Below are 24,612 nucleotides of genomic sequence, written 5' to 3' on the forward strand. Positions count from 1 at the left end.
TGGTGGCCTTTAGTGTGGCCCCTGGGTGGCCTTTAGTGTGGCCCTTGGGTGGCCTTTAGTGTGGCCCCTGAGTGGCCTTTAGTGTGGCCCCTGGGTGGCCTTTAGTGTGGCCCTTGGGTGGCCTTTAGTGCGGCCCCTGAGTGGCCTTTAGTGCGGCCCCTGGGTGGCCTTTAGTGTGGCCCTTGGGTGGCCTTTAGTGTGGCCCCTGGGTGGCCTTTAGTGCGGCCCCTGAGTGGCCTTTAGTGCGGCCCCTGGGTGGCCTGTAGTGTGGCCCTTGGGTGACCTTTAGTGTGGCCCCTGGGTGGCCTTTAGTGTGGTCCCCTGGTGGCCTTTAGTGTGGCCCCTGAGTGGCCTTTAGTGTGGCCCCTGAGTGGCCTTTAGTGCGGCCCCTGGGTGGCCTTTAGTGTGGCCCTTGGGTGACCTTTAGTGTGGCCCCTGGTGGCCTTTAGTGTGGCCCCTGAGTGGCCTTTAGTGTGGCCCCTGAGTGGCCTTTAGTGCGGCCCCTGAGTGGCCTTTAGTGTGGCCCCTGGTGGCCTTTAGTGTGGCCCTTGGGTGACCTTAAGTGTGGCCCCTGGTGGCCTTTAGTGTGGCCCTTGGGTGACCTTTAGTGTGGCCCCTGGGTGGCCTTTAGTGCGGCCCCTGAGTGGCCTTTAGTGTGGCCCCTGTGTGGCCTTTAGTGCGGCCCCTGAGTGGCCTTTAGTGCGGCCCCTGAGTGGCCTTTAGTGTGGTCCCTGTGTTTCCTTTAGTGTGGCCCCTGAGTGGCCTTTAGTGTGGTCCCTGTGTGGCCTTTAGTGTGGCCCTCGAGTGGCCTTTAGTGCGGCCCCTGGGTGGCCTTTAGTGCGGCCCCTGGGTGGCCTTCAGTGCGGTCCTTGGGTGACCTTTAGTGTGGCCCCTGGGTGGCCTTTAGTGCGACCCCGGACAACACACAAATGTGACCCCCCCCCCTCCCCCTACTATCATCGTGCTGCTGTGAAACCCCCAATGATTTCAAATGTGTGGCGGCCCTCACACTGATGATGTCTTATCGGCGAAAGTGTGGGCCCCCCTCTCTGTGAACGTGTGGGCCCCCCTCTCTGTGAACGTGTGGGCTCTCCTCTCTGTGAACGTGTGGGCCCTCCTCTCTGTGAACGTGTGGACCCGGAGCACGATTCCCAAACCACCGCGATAATATCTCACCCATCAACGCGCACTGCCCGGCGTGGTGAAGTATGGTCAAACAATCCCTGTGAGTGACAACGGCTTAGGGGGGTGGGGGGGGTTGGAGGCCATCATCTGGCAGTGGATTAACAAAGGGGAGCTGGCTGAACATTGTGGCGTTGTCGTTGCTGCGGAGTAAGTGCTGTTTGCGAGCACACGCATTGAAGCCAGGACTGTGGGACACCACGCTCGGCCGCCTTTGTCTCCCCCAGTGGTGATGTTTACACAGCTCGTTAAAGGCCGCTGTCTCGACAGGTTTGTTTTTGTTTTTATCTCCTGCTTAAAGAAGGGACACACAATGTACACCACATGCTCCGCATACAACACACACATTGTACACACATTGTACACAGTACACACACAGAGCACACACACACACCAGTCCAAAGTACGCACACACAGTACACGCACACAGTTTACACACACCCAAACAGCACACACATTACACACATCACACACATTACACACAGCACACATATTGTACACAGCACACACAGCACACACAACACACACATTAAGCACACACAGCACACACAACACACACATTACACACATTACACAAAGCACACACATTACACACAGCACACACAACACACACATTACACACATTACACAAAGCACACACATTACACACAGCACACACATTACACACATTACACACGTTACACACATCACACACATTGCACACACATTACACACAGCACACATATTGTACACAACACACACATTACACACAACACACACATTACACACAACACACACATTACACACATCACACACATTACACACAACACACACATTACACACAACACACACATTACACACATCACACACATTACACACAACACACACATTACACACAACACACACATTACACACATCACACACATTACACACAACACACACATTACACACATCACACACATTACACACAACACACACATTACACACAACACACACATTACACACAACACACACATTACACACAACACACACATTACACACATCACACACATTACACACAACACACACATTACACACAACACACACATTACACACAACACACACATTACACACAACACACACATTACACACATCACACACATTACACACAACACACACATTACACACAACACACACATTACACACATCACACACATTACACACAACACACACATTACACACAACACACACATTACACACAACACACACATTACACACATCACACACATTACACACAACACACACATTACACACAACACACACATTACACACACATTACACACAACACACACATTACACACATTACACACATTACACACATCACACACATCACACACAACACACACATCACACACATTACACACAACACACACATTACACACACACACAGCACACACACAACACAACCCACACCGTTCACAATACGCACACCCAAACAGCACACACACATATCGCACACACACACAAACAGCACACATACACGGTCCACATGCCCACACGGCACACACTGTTCACCCACACAGTACACACACTGCACACATGGTACACACACACACCGCACTCATACACAGCGCAAACACAGCACACACAGAAACAGCACACACAGCGCACACACACACAGCACACACACATAGCGCACACACAGCACACACAGAAACAGCACACACAGCGCACACACAGACACACAGCGCACACACATAGCGCACACACAGCGCACACACACACACAAACAGCACACACACACACCGCACTTATACACAGCGCACCTAGACACACACACAGCGCACACACACAGCGGATACACACAGACACACACACACAGCGGACATACAGACACAGCGCACACGCACACAGACACACACACAGCGCACACACACAGACACACAGCGCACACACACAGACACACAGCGCACACACACAGACACACAGCGCACACACACACACACAGCGCACACACACAGACACACAGCGCACACAGACACACACACAGCGCACACACACAGACACACAGCGCACACACACAGACACACAGCGCACACACACAGACACACAGCGCACACACACAGACACACAGCGCACACACACAGACACACAGCGCACACACACAGACACACAGCGCACACACACAGACACACAGCGCACACACACACACACAGCGCACACACACAGACACACAGCGCACACAGACACACACACAGCGCACACACACAGACACACAGCGCACACACACAGACACACAGCGCACACAGACACACACACAGCGCACACACACAGACACACAGCGCACAGCGCACGGGTCGCATCAACATCATCCCCAGCTTGCGCGCGTGCACGATGCCTCCTCCTCCGTCTCCTCCTCCACTGCCTCCGCCACCGCCGCTGCAACCCGCGGCGCCTCTCGCGCGCTGCCTCCTCATTCATATTCACGAGGCTATTTGCGTACGAGGCGACTCCGCGCTTAATATTAATGAGGGCGAAGCTCGCGTAAGGGGAGTGGGAGAGGGGGAGGGAGGGAGGGAGGGAGGAGGAGGGGAGGGAGGAGGTGCAATGGCAATGGGATGTGATGCTGATGGTGGTCAGAAAACGCAGCGCTGAAACAAATTGGAGGGGAGAGAAGGAGGAGGTGGTGGTGGTGGGAGGAGGAGGATCATCATCGTCGCTACTGCTGCTGCTGCTGCCAGTGCTTGTCGTGGCGGTCACTTCTCTCGAGAGCTCCCATCCCAACCGAGATTGGCATCACATCTGGTAAGCTGGCTGGCTGTGAGAGATCGCATCACCGCCAATGCTGAGCCAGGAGGAGCAGTCAGTCAGCTGTGCTTGCTGCTGCTGCTGATGATGCCTGGCTTGGGTTATGTTGGTGGTGATGGCTTTTAACTGGCGTTCTGTTCACAAACATCCACCCACGTTTTATTCATTCATGGCTTAGGCTATTTCTCATAATTCGCGTGGCCGCTGTATTGTATTGCTGCTGTTACGGGTCAAGATTTTAGTGTATAGCAGATTGCATTTACGCAACGAGTTGCGTTTAAACTGTCCAAGCGTGTGTGTGTGTGATTTGTGTTTGGGTTTTTTTGTTTTGTTACATATGCAGTGTGTGTGTGTCTACTGTAGTTGTTGTTGTTGTCGTGTGCGTGGTCGTGGACACATGAATGAAATGTTGAATGATGTACACAGGTAGGGATGGAATTGTGCCACTGTCGTCGTGTGTGTAAGTAGGAGAGGCACGGCGCTCTGTGTGTGTGTTAGTCTGTGTGTGTTAGTCTGTGTGTGTGTTAGTCTGTGTGTGTGTGTTAGTCTGTGTGTGTGTGTTAGTCTGTGTGTGTTAGTCTGTGTGTGTGTTAGTCTGTGTGTTAGTCTGTGTGTGTGTGTTAGTCTGTGTGTGTGTTAGTCTGTGTGTGCGTGTTAGTCTGTGTGTGTGTGTTAGTCTGTCTGTGTGTGTTAGTCTGTGTGTGTGTGTTAGTCTGTCTGTGTGTGTTAGTCTGTGTGTGTGTGTGTTAGTCTGTGTGTGTCTGTCTGTGTGTGTGTGTTAGTCTGTGTGTGTCTGTCTGTGTGTGTGTGTTAGTCTGTGTGTGTGTGTGTTAGTCTGTGTGTGTGTGTGTGTTAGTCTGTTTGTGTGTGTGTTAGTCTGTGTGTGTGTGTTAGTCTGTGTGTGTTAGTCTGTGTGTGTGTTAGGTGCTCGCTAACAGCAATTGCCCCTACAGTCTGTTAAGGCTATATGGGGGATCTTTATCTTTGTGTGTTAGTCTGTCTGTGTGTGTGTTAGTCTGTGTGTGTGTGTTAGTCTGTGTGTGTTAGTCTGTGTTAGTCTGTGTGTGTGTAAGTAGGAGAGGTACGGCGCTCTGTGTGGAGGTGCGGGGGGGAGGTTGGGACGGAAGAGCAACAGTTGTGCATTGGGTGAAGTCTGCGTGTGTGTGGTAGTCTGTGCGTGTGTGTGGTAGTGTGTGTGCCTGTGTGTGTGTGTGGTAGTCTTTGTGTGTGTGTGTGGTAGTGTGTGTGTGCCTGTGTGTGTGTGTGGTAGTCTTTGTGTGTGTGGTCGTCTGTGTGTGTGTGGTAGTGTGTGTGTGTGTCTGTGTGTGTGTGGTAGTCTGTGTGTGTGTGGTAGTGTGTGTGTCTGTGTGTCTGTGTGTGTGTTAGTCTCGTCTGTGTGGGGAGCGGTGGTGCATGGGTTAGCGCGCCGCGCTCCGAACTCGGCCACCCGAGTTCGATCCCCGCTCACGGCCATCATCAGTGGCGATTAGCTGAACCCTGTCGTGAGCCTCCCCTAGGTCGACTCGGCCTCAAACGAGTACCTGGTGTGGGGTGGAAACATCCCCTCTGGGGAGACAAATGCGGTCGGGCGCGGTGCTGGCCACCCACACCTTTATTGTGTACCGTGCTGACCCTTAATAGGTGCTCGCTAACAACACTTGCTCCCAAGAGCATGTTGTTAAGGCGACACGAGGAAAGTTTGTTGTGTGAGTGAGTGCAGCAGCGTGCGTTCCAAACGCAGGGATGATTGAGATGACGCTATAGCATCGTGACTTGTACACATAGGCTGTGACAATTAGCGTATTTACTGAACAACAACAACATGGATTCGAAGCACACCTTTACACAAACGTTAAAGACCCTTATACATGTGTAATTACTACTGGGAAGAAAAAAAACATGCGGCTTCCCAAGAAATCGTCTTTATTTGATTCAAATACTGTCGGTGCCATGCGTCCTGCTTACGTTCGATGATTATCAATCCCCCTTTTAAACGTTAAGAGGGACAACAGCATATGCGATTGATAACTTTGATGAAAGCATTGTGTGTGTGTCCCTTGTCTTGTAAGTTGTCTATCGGCAACGCAGCGAAGTCGCTGACAACTTTTTCTCTTGCGCGTGCGTCAATGGAAGTTGACCCGTGGCGCAGTTAATACCGACTCTCAATGTGTCCATAACATCACTTGCCCTGAAAGGAAAAACATTTATACAATAATGGCAAATGTTTGTGTGTGCTATTAAAACGGGCCATTGCTCGAAACGTCGCATCCATTGTTTCTCATTTTGGGGGGTGGGGGGGGGGCAGTGATATTGACACGTGCGTTGAGTTTTTCTTATTTATCACGCAACAAAAGAAACCCCGTGTGGTTAATAGCCACATTTTTGGGTAAGTTGGCCTAGGGCATTAGCAGTACAGTATTGCTGACAAAGGTTATTTATTTTCTCGGTAGTTTAAGGTAAGACGATTTTAAAAAAAACACGACAATGTACAATTTAATTGATTACAAAAAAAACTTAACTTTTTCTCTGTTCGCACTACGACGCAACGCAATATATGATCGAGAGAACCGAAATTATTGTTTCAAGGCCGTATCGTTCTTTCCGGATTATAAGACGCTCACCACCCCAATTCCCCGACGAAATTGTTAAATGAGAAGTTGTCCTGCGTCTCAACGTAAGCCGGGTAGGACTGCACGGGTTCATTTGCGTCCGGCAAGATTTGTTTGAGTCTTGGGGGTGGTGTGCGTCTTATTTTCGGGTTAAAATGGGTTATATCCCTATTCGAAGTGCATTATTCTACGGTACGGGTCGAAAACCAAAATAACAAGAAATATTTTTTTTCGAATTCCGTAACAATAACAAAAAACAACTCAACATTACAAGAGCCGCAGCAGCAGCAATGTATGTGAATACAACACGATGGGTCTTTAATACATCACGCCACGAAGCCGCAGGTTTTTGCCCGACTCCTTGTGCTACATACAGAGGAATTGATCGTGGAACGGCTCGGATCGTTTTAATAGAACATGCCATGGTTTTGGTTTATAAGTTAAAATAAAAGTGTACGTATATTTTTCCCCGACTGAGAAAGAATACAGATGTCACGTATTTCGATTTAAAGCATTCGTGACTGCAGGGATTCATCTTCTTGGTTTTTTCGGTAAAGTCACGTAGAATGGAAATAATAAAATAATAAAAAGGAAACATTATAAATGTTTTATTATTGTTTTATTTTTATTATTTTATTATTTCCATTCTACGTGACTTTACCGAAAGAACCAAGAAGAAGATGTCACGTAATTAGGAAGATCGTATTTGAATGCAATTGCTGAACGTTGTGATATGACGGCGTGTAGCCTTGGTGCTGTTTAAAAGGATCTCGACGTATGCCAATTGGGTTTGTCTCAAAGTCACGCTTACAACTTGAATCTGGAGTGTTTTTTGAACTGTCTTCACACGCAAAGGATGTGCGTCTTCCTGTGTGTAAGCCGAATAAGATGGGACCTGTCTCTTCTTCACGACGAGAGCGCGTGTCAGTTACCTGATGCGAGAGAAAAGTTCATGATCCAATCTGCCTTTGCCTATGTATATGTCAAACGTGGTCGGTGCGGATATGATATTATTATTGTGACGCTTGCTCTAACCCACGAAAAACATCTCCTGAGTCTCATTACTCTTATTTAGGAGGAATCCTGCAAAACGTTTCACAGTAATTGGCGATGATGATTGATGTATATCACATCCCGACCGAGTTAATGTGCGGGTCGTAAAAAAAATGTAGCAAAATGTGGACCATGACGCCTACACACACACACAATGGCTCGCTATTGTGAATGACGGCACGGGACCTTGAACGTCCACTTCTAAGCAGATCGCGAGGAGTAATTTTTATAAAGTAATTTTTGTTACGGCCAACCAGTAAGAGAAACCAGGGAGGGCCGGCCGCTCTGCAACGGGAAATTAATAGAGCTGTCATTTTCATGGCCCTCCTCTTCCCACAATCCTGTATTCAGAGCACTTAAAAGGTAATCTACTTATTACGTAAGTGGCAAGATGATTGGCACGGTTGGATACGTACGGTGCGAAAGATATTCAACACACTTACATTGAGTTTTTTTGTTAAATAGCACAGATCGAAACGTTATAACGATTTTAAATTAACTGACCTTCTGTATCCGTTACTCACGCCTCTTCGGTGTAGCTATCGATGTCTTCTGAATTTCTTCCGCCGTTTCAATCGCATTTAATGTCTAATTGTTTCACGGAAAATTCGTGCAGCCAGTCACCAAGCTAGTTTCGGTGGCTACGGCGCGCGGACACTAACATCCGAGTTGTTGTTGGCGTGGAGAAGGGGCCCAGCCAGCAGCCAGCTTGGAAACTCGAGGCATAGATCACTTTTAAGGGTACTGTAGTATGATGTACCAGCAGTATTAATCGGGGTGGCCGCTGAAATCGAACCGTGAACCTGTGAAACGAGCAGTGAATGCGCTACCACTGGGCCATGTGGACCACCCAAGGACGTACACACACACGTATGACTCCAAATAAATAATGCTATATTTTCAATTCATTCATTGCTGAAATGTGTGATATCATTATGGATAAGTGGTTATCATCGATTGATTTTGGCTGTTAGGTTGTTTTTCATGATACTGTTGTAAGGAGTTTTGAATTATTCGCCGTGTTACTATTGAAATGGGTTGTCCCTCCACCAAACCTTACATTTTCAAATATTTTAATTCAAACTATTTTACCCCAATGCTCCATTGGTGCAGGGATTTTTTTTTACTGCCTCCGATCTCTGTCATCTGATTTTAAGTAAACGTCACGGATCGATTTAGTGATGGGATTAGAAACAGTTGTAAAAGCGAGTCGTCCCCAAACCAGCGTTCTGATGTCTTCATCTCTCTTGGCCGCTGTCCTGAGCAAGTGGTGGAAATTCCACATTCTCATGGTGGACGGGAAATGTTGATTTCCCCACCAACTGATGTTTACTTTACCCAGTAGGAGGACACGATGGGTTGAGCCAACCCAATGTTGGCGTTGACATACACTACACCAGGAATTATGTTTAGGCTGAGGTGACCTAGGTGGAGAAAAGATTGGGATTCAGGTATCATCATGTGCCAACAAGTACTGAAACTGGTTACACACAGTGATTGGAATGTGGAATGACTTCCGTTGGTTGAGGATCATCAATGGAGGTGAACTTCATCAAGTCCTCGTGTTTGGACAGTTGGATTTCACGTGCAAGATATATGCACATGCTCACATGCTAGATGTACATGCAGCACAGCGTGCGAATACACACCAGATATACCTCGCAGCATGCGCTTACAACGTGTTCGCAGCGGTGCTTGCAGAAGTTACAGTCGCACACAGCTTCCCACGTGGCCCACCTGAGTTGGATTTCCGGCAATGGCTGCTGTCATGAGCAAGTGGTACAGTGTCAGACCTGGTTCTGCACCCACCCACACAGCCCAGCTCCCCCACCCCCCCTTCCTTCACCAATCCACACTGACTCTTTACTCTTTGGTTTTTTCGGTAAAGTCACATAGGTAAAAAAAAGTTTTAAAATTAAAAAAAAGATTTTTTTTTTATACCTACGTGACTTTACCGAAAGAACCAAAGAGTATGGAACATTGCAGTCACAAAAGCTTAAGATCTAAACTAAATCCACACTGACTCGTGCAGGCGAAGTATGTTCAAAACGTCCACCATAAAGGGCATGGATGGCGTGGGAGAGGGCCCATTTTTCCAGTCGTGGAAGTTATTTAAAAAAAAAAATTACGATTGATTAAATACAACATACTCGTAACTGGCAGTGAGTGAGAGTCTGTGCCTTTCATCATCATCACGATCCATGGGCAGAAAGCCCATCGGGGTGTCCACTGCACATGCTGTCATTTGATTCCACTTTCCTCTGTCTTGTGCCAATCTACTCGGATATCTTTCTGGTCCTTTCAGTTGGCTTTTTTTGTCTCATTCCATCTATCTCCGTGTTAAATTCCTAGGTTTGCTGATGATGGGGAACCGCATTAAGTGTTGGCATCCAACATTACTCCCACACACACAAGTAAAACGTGCAGACGGGAATTGTTGGGGGGCCAAATTTGAACATTTTAGTTTTAATCGTTTAAATATGTTAAATCTGTAAATGTTTATATAACGTATATTTAACTGGATATTTAACTTGTAACGACTTGCTTCCAAGCCTGTCAATTTTATTAATAGTTACAATTCTCCATCTCCTGAATTATTTTGTGCCAAATTTCAGCTTTGTGGCTCTTTTAGAACGTTATCAGAATTTCCATCAACCATTCGCTCAACTACGATCGTCTAAGCACACGAGATAGCAGCTCTTGCATGTATAAGAGATATCCTTATCTCAATGGGTTGTCAGCCAATTAACTTCTAGATCTTTAGTCAGTCTCGCTGTCTAAGTAGTGAGTGCTTATGTTGATCTGGCACAGTCCGGAATGCTGTTCCTGCATTATTTTGGTATGCCACATTCATCTTGCCTTATTTTGATACCGCTGTGTGTGTGGTGTGTGTGTGGAGTTGTGTGTGTGGTGTGTGTGGTGTTGTGTGTGTGGTGTGTGTGGTGTGGTGCTGTGTGTGTGTGTGGAGTTGTGTATGTGTGTGCTGTGTGTGGTGTTGTGTGGTGTTGTGTGTGGTGTTGTGTGTGTGTGGTGTTGTGTGTGGTGTGTGTGGTGTTGTGTGGTGTTGTGTGTGGTGTGTGTGGTGTTGTGTGTGGTGTGTGTGGTGTTGTGTGTGGTGTGTGTGGTGTTGTGTGTGGTGTGTGTGGTGTGTGTGGTGTTGTGTGTGGTGTGTGTGGTGTTGTGTGTGGTGTGTGTGGTGTTGTGTGTGGTGTGTGTGGTGTTGTGTGTGGTGTGTGTGGTGTTGTGTGTGGTGTGTGTGGTGTTGTGTGTGGTGTGTGTGGTGTTGTGTGTGGTGTGTGTGGTGTTGTGTGTGGTGTGTGTGGTGTTGTGTGTGGTGTGTGTGGTGTTGTTGTGTGTGTGTATGGGAGCGGTGGTGCAGCAGTGTGCACGCTGTGCTACGAACCCGGTGACCCGAGTTCTTATCCTGCTCACGGCCACCAACACCAGTGACGGTTATCTGAACAACTGGTCCTGGGCCTCCCCTAGGTCGGCTCAGCCTCAAATGATTACCTGGTGCGGCGTGTAAAAAAACATCGCCAATGGGGAGACAAAGGTGGTCGGGCGTGGTGCTGGCCACCCAACCCCTCGTGTGCCGTGCCGGCGTTCATAGGTGCTCGCTAACGGCACTTGCCCAAACAGTCTGTGAAGGCTACATGGGGGATCTTTGTCTTTGCGTGTGTGCAGCGGTGTGTGTGTGTGTGTGCGCGCTACGGTGTGCAAAAGATGTGCGTGAATGGTTGCTCGAGTTGCCAGCTATCCCGAATGACGGTATCTAATAGCAGGCCACAAAAACATGTGATGATTATTATAGATGGGCGTGCCTTGTACTCTCGTGGTAGTGCCTTACACCGATAATTATTATCGGTGTAAGGCACTACCCTGCTCCAAAGCCTGCCAGCAGGATTCCAGAAAACATCGAGTGAGAGCTGAAGCTCTGTGCCTCGGTAACGTGGTCGGTCACCTGGGAGATTTGAGCTTGCGTATTTGTTGTTTACAAGCACGTCGTGATCGGGCGGTGAGGAAAAGCTTTATTTTCTTTACAGTTACCCAGAATTCTTGATCATATTTCAGGCACAAACCAGGGACACACCTTTTTAAATCCTTTATATTAAGTTCGCTTGCTTGCTTAGGACCGTGCAAATCTTTCGGTCGTTTTTTAACCCACTTCCCGTGATCCAATCGAGCTGACATTTTGCACACACCCTCGTTGTGCGTGACAATGCATTTTTGTGAAAAAAAATTTCCAAAATTTTACACTGTTTAGGGAAGAAAAAAATTTAATTACCAATTGTTTAATGCTGCCAGACAATCATCTGACCCATAGGTGGCAGCCATCTCAAGCCAGAGGACGAGATGACTCTAGCCGCCACGCATATAAAGGATTTATAGTGAAAAACTTTGTTTTTACGGGTTATACTTGTTCTGAATTCTATTCGCCAACTCGGTATGTGTGCAGGTAACACCTTGATGTGTGCGCGCGTTGCATGAAAACTCCTCTTGTCCCGTGACCCTATTACCCGAGAGTCCTATTATCCGCTGGAGCTGCAGCATCCGCACACAATCCTATTATCCGCTTCCCTACTACTCACTTGTAACTGCTACTGTCCGCAGATAGTAGGAATATTGACCCTGCAGACATATATAATAGGATCAGCAATATTGGTCCTCCACATCAACACAGACGAGGGGGAGTTATGAATTTAAAGCAAGCGACAAAGCAGGCGGGTTTAAGCACCCGTACTCGGATTCTAATTTGCTTGGCAAGAGATCTAAAAAAAAGTGTCCGCTTCAATTTACGTTTGTACGTGTACAGAACTCTTATTTTATCTGTGTGGTTTTATTTGAACTAAAACGCGAGCCCGATGCAGCACGCCACCCACGATACGTGTACATAACTTTATCAATCCACTGCTAGATGAGAGAATGCCTTCCCCCCCCCCCGCATGTCATGGATTGCGGGGTCGGCTGACTTCGTGTCGGCTGGTGAAAATGCGGATCACAGACGTGTGGGTGAGAACAGCACCACAATGTGTGTTTCACTACAGTGCCCTCGGCTGCTCATGACACAGCCCCCCGTGACAGCTGGTACCCCCTGTTCTATGCATGGTGGCCACCCATCCAAGCACTATCCAGGCGCAAATCAGCTTATCTACCGAGATCTGGCAGGATCAGGTGTATTCTGGGTGATTTAAGTTTAATTGGGCAAGGGTTTAAAAAAAAATACACTCAGGGCCCATCCATAGGGAGGGGGTGTGGGGCCCGGGGTAAACCACACCGTGTGAGCCCCCCCCCCCCCTTGATGCCTTCAGACTAAAGCGGAAGTATTACATCTGACGCCGTGACCTAGAAGCGCGGGGCCCCCCAAAGTGCGGGGCCCGGGGCAGTCGCCCCATTCTACCGCGCGCTAGGGACTGCTCTGTATATACGACATTGAATGAATCTCATGCGTGCACGGTTTGAAATGACGAAGACAACGATTTTCCACATTTTTTTTGGGGAAATCCAAGAACAACTTACGGTTGTCGCTCCCCATAAATGATCCGAAATGCTCCTTGCAGTGAAAACGCGACGGCACAAAATGGAAATGTGCGATGGTGGGCTGCGGCTCAAGGCGTGCGTTGTGTTTGTTTTGAGCTGTGTTTGTTTTGAGCGCCGTTTGATGAGGGTTGGTCGAGAGGCATCGTCGTTAGTGTTTTAAGTTGAATATCGATATCGCATTCCCTGCTAATGGCCTCCGGGGGTCATCTCGTGTGTACACAAAGTGAGGCATGGCTTCTTGCCTGTGAGTTCCACAAACAAAAATCTAAATGGTGCAAAAAAAATAGTCTGCTGTGCATCCCTCAAGGGCTGCAAAGTCAGATTTGCAGCAGATACAATGTAATTTAAAATTTTTGAGTATCTCCATGCACTTTGCATGTGTTTATGCATATGTATGTTGAACTTCGTTTGCATTGTAGCCAACCATGCTAATCGGAGGTGCGGGGGGGAAGGACAACAAACTAAAGAAACAAAAAAGTCGTTCTATAGAAATGAGTTTTCAATCTAGATTTAAAAGTGCATATCTCCAGTGACTTCCTCATCGAATATGACTGCAGGGATTCATCTTCTTGGTTTTTTCGGTAAAGTCACGTAGAAGGAAAATAATAAAATAATAAAAATAAAACATCATAAAATAATTCTCACGACGTTTCGCCCACAACGCAAGCAACCGTCTTCAGGTGGAGAACAGGTCTGTCAGACTCTGCCTTCTCGACAGACCTGTTCTCCACCTGAAGACGGCTGCTTGCGTTGTGGCCGAAACGTCGTGAGAATTATTTTATTATGTAAAAATTATTAGTTTATTATTTTCCTTCTACGTGACTTTACCGAAAGAACCAAGAAGATCTACAAACCTGTGGGGGTTTGTAACCCTGCCAGCTCACAGGACGTTTGTTTTAAAATCGCAGCACAGGCTGCAGGCCCACTTGTCCACAATGCTCAGTGACCAGCAACAAACAGCACTATTACAGATATAGATTTTATTTATTTCAGCAGAAGGGCCCATTCAGCTGTTAGGCGCTATTCAATGGGCATCATGCGACGGTGCAGATGTTACGCGGTTCATATCTTGGTTACCATCACATTCTAATACTGTAGTTGTTGATTACAAGTGGTAATAGTTAAGAGGTAACACGATGGGAGTGAATTCTGGAGTGGAGCAGAGCGAGAGAAGACGCAGAAAGAGAATCATTGTGGGTTGTGGTGGTGGTTGTGGTGGTGGTGGTTGTGGTGGTTGTGGTGGTGGTGGTTGTGGTGGTGGTTGTGCTGGTGGTGGTTGTGGTAGTTGAATGCGGTGTGCGGGATGAGACAAAACGGTCGGTGTTTGGTAGACCGAGTCCTCAACACTGGCGAAGCAATCGACGAGTGAATGTCACCGGAACAGTAACCGTGGGTCGTAGTAGCAGCGATACAAGAGTGATAAATGGGCGACTGACCACCGATTAGCGAGTGCCTGGCCTGAATCGGGAGAGGGCTGGATCCGAATCAACCCCGTCTCCTGTACGGTCGATTCTATCGGCGTGGTTAGGACGGAACTGGGTCCTTCACCCCAGACATGAAACCGGTGTTGCAACTTCGGGCAAATCTGTGCTTTGCTTGGCAGTGCTGATTGTTCTGAGTTGGAGAAGCTCTATGGACATGGACAATAGCCCGTGCTAGTTTGTAACTGAAGACACTGGTAAACAATAGTGACTCTAGCTTCTGGCTCGGAGCAGATGACTAGTCGGACACTGCAAGGGATTTTGGTTTGCTTGGCACCAGGTTCATGTGAATAAACTCGCTCAAGTGCCCATAAAAGTCACAAAGACAAAGATCCCCCGTGTAGCCTCAACAGACCGTTGGGGCAAGTGCTGTTCGGAACACGAGAGGCTGGGTGGCCAGCACCACGCCCGACCGCCTTTGTCTCCCCAGTGATGATGTTTATACACTGCACCAGGTGCTCATTTGAAGCTGAGTCGACCTAGGCGAGGCCCAGGACCTGTTCGGATAATCGTCACTGGTGTTGGCTGTGAGCGGGAATCGAACTTTTGCCGCTGGGTTCCTGATGTAGCGCGTGTGTTAACTGCTACACGCACACACATATCCTCCGCTCGAGGTCAAACACAAGTCAATTTGTACCGCTTGGGATAGACGTTAAAGCGAGCATCGTTCATTATTCAATTAGCGATGGGTGCTGCCAAAAGCAACGTCTCACCCTTAAAACATTTTCGGGGCAAACAAATGAGAGCTTTCAGAACACAGGTGACGGAACTTGGGTTTCTGCGATGTGGCGATGTATTAGCTCGCCAGGATCGTATCGTCCGTTTAGCAAAACTATCGTCATATCGCGACAAAGTTATTTAGGAAATAACAAACTCGGTAATTAAAGCTGTGCGTAAATAGCGACGTGAACGGATGTTTTGCGAATCGCTTTGCAGAGTAATTGGCGGAATGGCAATTGTATGATGTAATTGTAGTCAGGGTAATTGTAAAATCGTGATTTTAGTGTAACTGACGGCACGTGCGTTAGAGGCGTTATCGCTCTTAATGGTTAGAAGATGTACGGCAGGAGTGCGCTATGCAGTTGAAGAACTTTTTCATTATCTCTTTTTCATTGTACTGGAAGCATACCAAAAACACGAAAACGTTGCACTAAAACTCTCCGCAATAAAACCCCTACAAGTTAGGTGAAACTGATGCCTTGACAGTCGTCAACGTGGCGAAAAGTTGGTATCGTATCATGAAAGAGAATATCGCGGCAGCTCTCGTCACGAGAACCATGTCGGACTTGGTGGTGATGCCAGCGAGGAATTGGGAGCGCAGGATGGTAAGCCGCTTGTGTGCGGACGGAACACCGGGCGGTTAAAATTCAGAAATTTCACACAATACAAGGTGTACAGCTGGTGCATCTGCCAGTCATCTCAGTCAGCCAACCAACCCAAGGCACCTGGGTCTGTCCCGTGACCTTCTGTCAGTGAGCCTTCGACACTTCACCTCGCCTCAAAGTGGTGACGTCACCGTCACGTGTCTCTTTCCCCATGGCCGCGTGGATTTTTCTCTGGGTCCTCCGGTTTTTCCTCCACATTTAGAAACATGCGCGCAGAGTATTTGGCTGCTACTATAAATTTCCACACGACGATAAGCCACTTCGTATTTTAAGGCCAGGTCGCTCATGAAAATAAGCTTTTCAGCGCCGTGGGCCTTACCTGGTAAAAAAAAAAGTTGCATTTTTTTGTTTAGTTTTAGTGGTGAATGGCAGGTATTGGTATTGGTGCTTGAGGCTGTTTTGTGGCTTCTGATGGGAGTGATTTCGCGGTTGGGGTTTCAAGGTGCCTTTTGTTTCCAGCCCCGAATGTGTTTGAGGAATACGCGCCCACTCTCATCTTTTAATGTTGTGCAACGCCTTTTGAGGTTTGCGGGACCCATATTTTTTAAACTCACCTTTGCGTGAAGGTGAGTTTGAATATTCGCCGGCATAAATATATATTTTTATTCTTATCAATTAACTTTGTTTTTCAATTGTGTGCATTTTCAAGCAACCGCTGGTGTATTGCTGCAGCGTCAGCCAGGGTAATGGGTTAAGGTTGGTGTTCGTTAATAATATGAATCCACGTAATTTACGTAACCAGATCTGTTCTGTGACCAGAGACAAATTACGTGCGTAGTCTTTTGAAGTAATTATTCTCCACTTCAATTCAATTGCAGACACACACCCATGTTCAACACATTAGTAAGTAAATAAATACACACTGGAAATGTCACGTAATAGTTTTCTTTTTTCGGTGATTAAATTAACAGTGTCTCTTCAGCCAAGAAATTGAGACACGTGAGAAAGTAGACGAAGCAGAGGTGAGACAGGAGCGGAAGGGATGGCAGCAGCGAGACGGTGACATCACGGAGTTCAGAGGTCACGACTGCAGCAGAGCAACTGGGGAAAGGTGGGAGTGGAAGAGAATGCGGGAGGAGGATTTTAAAACTATGAAACTATTTAAATTTTACCAGGTAAAGCCGACTTGGCCACAAATGATTGCTCAACAAAGTGGCTCATGATCTGGAAATGTACAGCAGCCAAATACTCTAAAGCCATGTTGTTTACAAATGTGGAGGGGAAAAACAGGAGGACCTGGAGAACAATCCACGCGACCACGGGAAGAGCATGCAAGCAGGCATCAGGATTGGGATCGACCCCCCCCCACCTCCTGCTTACCAGGCGAGGGAGTTAACATCTGACCACCGTGGCACTGGGGAGTTGCACGGCAACAACAAAAAAATCCTAGAAATGCCCAGCAAGTCTCAGGACTCTTTTGTTGTAGCAAGTTCCTTCCTTTTGGATGCATGGGCAATGTATATTTTTTTTAAATTTGTGTTTTGCACAGGCGAGTTAACTGGTGAGTACGCGGAATAACACCTACACCTCAGGAGTTGATAACACTCAAAAATGTCCAGCAACCCGCTTGCTGTCCTGCCACTTAATCTCCACCCCCCCCTCCCCCCAGACTCGTCGTACATTATGATGGGTTGATTTAAAGTCTCTTGTCTGGGTAACAAAACAAAACAATTACACCATTCGGCAAAAAAAGGGATTACTCATTGCAAAACAATTAAAAACATACTCAAGCTAGACACGTCACCGACTTTTTTGAAGAAGCGCGAGTGAGATTGACCAGGACGCGTCGCTCGAGACGGCGATGATGGCCGGGTGGCGAAGACCGACGCTGGAGTGGCATCCAACGGAGCGATCTCTCTCCCGGGAGGGAATCCACTGCGCTGACGGAACGGTGAGATGAGCTCGTGCGCGGGAGCTCGAGAGGGGATGGAGTCGTGAGATGCGGCGATGGCTCGGCGGGCGGGCGGCCGGTTCATTCAGCAGTGGGGATGGATGATGGCCGATGATGGAAACAATTCAACAAGCAAACTTGTAACAAAGGGCGGGATCCGTACGTGACCGTACGGTACAGAAACGCTTTGTGACGTATACAGTACGGTATGTGTGTATACTCGACACGGGTAGGTCTGAAACATCTCTGCTTCTGTTCCGCAGCGCGCGTCGCGCGGGCAGCGATGTTTGCGCAAAATGTCAGCGGCCGCCTCCGCGGAGCGCTGGAGGTGCCGCAGGCCAGCGGCACAATCCAGCCTACGAAAACGAAACAGCCCCACGCAAGCGGGCCACTTTGAATTCGGTGTCGTGCGTAGAGGGGCGCCGGCAGCGGTCGCACCGAGTTCCCCCCGCCACGACCCTTCCCCCCCCCCCACCTGTGCGTGCATCTGTGCGGCCCAGCGTGGTGTCCGCGTGTCGACAAAGAGGCCACCGGTCCACCGCCGCGCGCGCAGGTGCTTATTTTGCACCACACGGCCATGGATTTTATTTTGCTCGCTCGCTGGCGAGCCGGCGGGCGAGCCGATGGCGCTGCCACCGCCACCACCGCGAATCAACTTTATCGCCCCTCGTTTGAAGGCTGCTTTGCGCTCGCTCGCCCCCCCCGCCCCCCGTCCCCCCACCGGGACGTTAGAGCTTCGAAAGTCGAAAGTGCCGCGTGCCGGCGGACACGGCCGTTTCGTACGCTGCTCCCCGTCGCCTACGAGGGAATGTTCAAGGATCGGTTTCAGTCGGCAAGGGTGTGGGAGTGGTGGCGCTCTCTTTGTGGTTCACAACGGCCGATCCAAGTTCGAGTCTCAGCCAAGGCTAACGTCGCTGGCGAGTGGCATATCACGAATCTGTCTTGGGGAAAAGTGGGGGGGGGGGGGGGGTCGGCAAGATGTGGCTCCGGAGCCGCGTGCGGCTCTTCAACGACCGCCCCGTGACGCTTTTTAGTAATGGCCGTCGTATCGTGTTCACGCGCATTGCGGCTCTTGAAATTGAGTTTTTTTAACCATACTCTTAGTTTTTTCGGTAAAGTCACGTAGGTAAAAAATGGAATTAAAATTTATAAAATTTAAATAATACAAATCACGACGTTTCGGAGGCAACACAAGTCTCCGTCATCACTCGATGCAGCAAATCTGGCTGTGACGGTCCCACCTGATGACGGAGACTTGTGTTGCCTCCGAAACGTCAAAATTTTAATTCCATTTTTTACCTACGTGACTTTACCGAAAAACCTAAGACTATGAATCCTTGCAGTCACGAAAGCTTCAAATCTAGGATTTTTTTAACCAATTCGAAAAAAATGGTTGTCGATCACTGGGCATGGGCATCTCACTGCCTCCCTCCTCCCCACCCCCTCACTTCAGCATCCCACAGTTATATACGTGGTGAAGTATGGTCAAACAATCCCCATACTGGGTCATGACGGGCATTGCATTGGGAAGGCCTTCATCAAGCAGTAGATTGACAATGGGCTTAAAATATTGATTATAGCCTTAAAACTGATTTGCCTACTCGGAATATCTCTCTACTCATTGTAATATTATTTTATTTATCTTTTTTAGCTTTTCCATTGGAGATAATTTACATTAATCGTTATTTTACCATTGAGCACTTTTTCCGGGAAAGCCTCACTGAGTCGCAATGCTCTTTTTTCTGGCATTGTGTATGAATCCATTTTTAAGGATAGTTTTGGGTGCGGGAGGAAACTTGACTATCCGGAGACAATCCACACAGATACGAGGGGATGATGCTTAGAGGTGCACACAGATGGGTTATTGTGAACCCCACTCTGTGTACTGCCATTTACCTGGCAACCTTGCAAGTCCAGCAGGTTTGGGAGTTGCACAAACAATCTCTGTAACCCTTGCCTCGAACACGCCAGACAATCCCGCCCTCCAATAGACTCGTGGGGATGGAGGCCTTGATTAATTCGACCCAAGAGCTTTAGACTTAAACGGCTAAGTGTGCCTGCCTGGGAATGATACAAAAGTACACGGTATCTAACGCCCTGGCCTCCTTATGCTGTCTGAGACATTTTATCGTGCTTATGTCACAAATAACCGGGCAGATTAACTTGACACATTTCGATGATACACAGATCACATGTGCACGGAATGTGCAGAATGAAAGGCATTCATTTTTTTAGCATTTTTTTTCTGTTTTCCATCAAGCCGGTTTTAATTCCTTGTTATTATCACCGTTATTTCTCTCACATGGCGGCGCCATGATAAATGTAATGACCTCCCAGGCAGAGAGAGTGCTTGGTCTTACAATGAAGCGGGAACCGCTTGAATTGCACGGCAATTTACTCTGCGAAAAAATGTAGAAAGTTTAGCTGCAGGGGTGGTTCAAAGTGAGTGTGCCCCTTGGGCTAAGAAAATTAAAGACATTTTCTTGACGAATCGACTACTTTAGATTTTTTTCGTACCATTAATCTATGAACATGCCTAATTTTAAATTTTCACATCTTCGTCACAAGATCAAAGCTGCAGTGCTTCGGTCAATTTGTGCTTACGGTTTTTTGGGCATGGTGTACATCTTGTTTTTGTCGTAGCCAATGCAATGCTCCGAATTTTTTGTTTTTGGGTCGGGCCACGGGACATTAGTTGTATATACCTCGTGTCATCATCACTCGGTTCCCGAGTTCATTAGCTGATGAAGCTCAAAGCAGTTTGAGCCAAAGGTCAGTTGTGAAAAAGGCTTAAGCCCCCATTTAGGAGGATCCTGATTGGCCAGAACTTGATCGATACACTGGCACTTGTGATGAATGTCTTTGTAAACGTCACAACCTTGTCAGGAGCTTGGCGACAGTAATTACAAGTATCTTGGCATTAGACTACCACGTGGCAGAACCAAAATACAACTACGGATCATTCTCCATCGTGCGACTGCGTAGGTTTTCATGTTTGTGCTGTACAGCTCTGATGTCACGCTGCGTGTCCCACAACCAGAAGACACGTCGTCGTCATCGTCTTTGTACCACTATTGATTTATAGACACGTTTTTGTACATTATTTTGCTATGAATGAAAAGAAGAGCAAGATGATGCCCGGGGGTGGGAAATCTGTGACAGAACAAGCGCCACAAAATACTCGTGAGTTCTGCAAAGAGCCAAGGAAATATATAAAATCTATCATAAAACTTTAATTCATTATTCTTTGCTTCTGTGATAGTGTGTGGTTCGTTATGGCCCTTCGATAGAGCCGCATGCGGTGGCTTAATAAAGAGCCACCGAATGCAGCTAGGGAGACCCCAATTGTCCACTGCTGCCCTATACGAACGGTCTGCTCTTGCAAGGCATCGCCTCTAGAGCACTGCCAATGCTCGTGCTGTAATATGAACACACGCGTTTGTCTGTAACGCTGGGTGGATGCAGAATAAACATCGTATATCCAACTCGCCGGGGACTAAGGTATAGGCAGATATGTAAACATCTGAAAATGACAGTTACATCATCATCATCACGCACACATTTTTGTGTGTGTTTAGTTTGTTGTCCTTTCCCCACATCTTCGATTAGCACGGATGGCTATGTACGGTGCGAAAGAAGTCCAACATGCAGTACATACATCTATATATATAAAATCGCAAATCTGTCTGTCTGTCTGTGTGTCTGTCTGTCTGTGTGTCGCCGGACCATATGCAGTTTCATTGGACGACCGGCGCGAAACACTGTGGTTGCTCCTGGCAACGGGTAGCGACGCATTCGCTGCGGGGTGGACGCCATTTTTAATTCCCGTTAAAAATATGCGCACGCATTAAAACGCGACTCTGAGGTAAATTCATCAAAGTTTCACGTCCTCTTCACTCCCCCCCCACCCCACTGTGTGCAATTACTATTATAGGGTCGGTAGATAATAAAATTATAGCGATTAGACAGTATTATTGTAGCGCGGGGGGGGGGGGGGGTAACGGCCCCAGCACCCAGCCTCAGCCGGGTGGGCAATCTAGGCGAGGCCGGAGGCTCTGCAAGGTACTAGGCCTCGACACCCCACCCGTGTCAAGCGACGACTTTGTGGTATAAACTCGATATACCCAGCATTGCCCGGGGGGAAAATACATTTAAAATCTTCTGAAAACTTTCAAACATTACATACCAATGAAAAAACAACTGTGTAATTACTTTTAAACCCGACGCGCCAAGAATCGATTCTTTAAATGTTGACTGTACAAATAGTCATTAAGCTGGGTGAGCGTACTGGCAGTCTATAATGTAGACTGTAGCCTGGTTATTAAGCTGGGTGGGTGTACTGGCAGTCTATAATGTGGACTGTAGCCTGGTTATTAAGTAAAGTGAGTCAATTTGTAACACGTAGGCTTTCGCGACCATTATTCATAAACAACGTTATTGGGTTTAGATCGCCTTATTTATTAATGTGTTGTAACCCTCCACCACCCGACACGGCCAATCAGTAAAAAAGTGTCACGTTGATAAAAGACTAATAGTTCACTGCTTTAGCCCACCGGTGTGTTGAAGCGTGAAACCACAACAATTACCATGTCAGAGTACGACGTTTCGCTGATGCTGGATGCAATTACCAGCGAAACGTCTTACTCAAAAATTGTCTGTCCGTCTGTGTACGCTCGCTTGCGAGGGATTTGCCGGGAGGCACGTCCCGTGCCCCGCGATGGGAATAGGCATGTCAGTTTTTTTATCCGTCACCTTTAAAGTGGTTTAATGATCGATCTAGTGTTATTCAACTTTATTTATTTATTTCATCTGTGTATATATGTAAGGTTATTAAGAAATATATTTTTCACCCGGGCAACGCCGGGTACTTCTGCTAGTGTGTATATACAAATACAACGATCCCCTGTATAGCTTGAACAGTCTGTTCGGACAAGTGTTGTTGGTGAGCACCTTTTACTGGTTGGAACCTCCTGATTACCACCAGCCCACAGGGGATTATTGTGTCCGTCGTGCATGGGAGGGGTGGGGCTGGGTGGAGGGTGGGGAGGGGTTGGGTGGGGAGGGAGGGGCCGGGAGGGGAGGGTGAGGAGGGGCTGGTTGGGGAGAGTGGGGCTGGGTGGGGAGGGGAGGGTGGGGAGGGCCTGGGTGGGGAGGGTGGGGAGGGGCTGGGTGGGGCTGTGTGGGGGGAGGGGTGGGGCTGGATGGGGAGGGGCTGGTCACCCCGTGGTGCCCTTATAAAACTCAACGTTTAACCTACTCACGCCGGCTTGTGCCCGCCCTCACAGTCGGGCATATTTGCGGAATACACCACGCCGCCGTTGACCCTGGCCATTGACCGAGCAACCCAACGTTCCTACCAGCTCCCTCCGCAGGAATGTGTTCGTACGTAAGACACTGGTCCCCGACGTGGGAAAGTGGAGTTTCCAAACCCGTGCCCAGAATTGCCAACGTGCATGAGCAGCGCTCCACAAAAAACTAAAAATCCAAGTAAAAGAACAACTTAGTCTACGACACAGTTTTTCCACCTTTAGTGAAAGATGTTAAAAACGAATTTGCATTCTACAAACGCCTCGTGCCACCCTGAAAAGAGCACCGAACCATAAATGCGCCAACGTGGATCTCATTAATAAATGGAGGAGCCAAATTATTTAAAATGTTCTAACCCGCATTTGGAAATACTGTGCAGTCGTCTGGGTGTCTTCGCGGTGGCTCTTGTCGCGTAGGAATAATTTGCCAGTTCAGCGACAACATCGTTTGGGAGGACACCCACCGAGCTGTAACAAAGACGCCACCGTGACAGCGTCGCGTGTCAGAAACGCGGCAACCAGAGCCGATAATTAGGTAATTATTCTTGAGAACGAAAAGTTTTTTTTCGTGGCGTGAATGTATTTACGTAATTAGTTTTTAGCAACGATTCAACAACAAGGCCTATTGATGCTGCAAATGTGACTGTTTATAGTCTGGAGAGAAGAAAATAAAATCTATTATTACCGGCAATGGCATTTAAAACAGTTTCCTGTTTTGTTAAGTACAGAACTTTTTACGAAAAATCAAATGCGCAGCCCTGTAATTGCTGGCGGAGGGGCCTCCATGAGAGGGTAATTGGCCTACTCCTCCCAACACGTTAACCAGGGTGTGTTGGAAGAGGTACCCACCCTTTACCCCACCACCAGGCGTCCTCCCGATCGGCTCGCCTGCGGTGAACCCATTTAAACTGCTGGGTCAACGGAGTCGACAGGGTGCGGGGGGAGATTGAGAAACTCGCTACCACCGATTTATCTTCCGCACCGGAAGCTGGGATCGAACCGCGACCTCTGGATTGCAAATCCAGTGGTGCCGCTGCTAGCCGTTACGCCATGGCAGCAACCCCCCCCCCGCCGCCGCCGTCTTCAAATCACGATTAATGCATCTCCACGCAATTACCGAAATAAAAAATAATTGGTTGACTCAATTTCATTAGAATTCTGTGTTGCGGCCTTTGAAAAAGAGTCGGAGAAAATGCGAGAGCCACCAGTAGACGTGCAACATGACAAGCTGATAAATAGGTGGGGTGAGCAGCGTGCCATCTTCTCTCCTCCGGCTCTGTTTGAGAAGCCACAATTAACCCTCTCCCGTTCTGAGACGTCTGCAAGTTGCAGGCTTTGGGTTCCTGTTCACCGCTGAATCTCGCAACGTTAATTGTATTTATAGAGGCGTAGCGCCATCAA

General features: G+C 48.0%; 1 protein-coding gene across 1 annotated transcript in view; it reads left to right on the forward strand.

The window, feature by feature from the left end:
* The first annotated feature begins 3,822 nt into the window (after positions 1 to 3,822).
* Positions 3,823 to 24,612, forward strand: part of LOC144728641 (homeobox protein PKNOX2-like) — a 172,445-nt gene continuing 151,655 nt past the window's right edge. The window contains exon 1 of the mRNA XM_078608205.1: positions 3,823 to 3,945. The gene's annotated coding sequence lies outside the window, so the exon portion shown is untranslated. The remainder of the gene's footprint in view (positions 3,946 to 24,612) is intronic.

Source organism: Lampetra planeri, chromosome 29, assembly GCF_965212315.1.
Source record: "Lampetra planeri chromosome 29, kcLamPlan1.2.h2, whole genome shotgun sequence".
Classification (NCBI taxonomy): domain Eukaryota; kingdom Metazoa; phylum Chordata; class Hyperoartia; order Petromyzontiformes; family Petromyzontidae; genus Lampetra; species Lampetra planeri.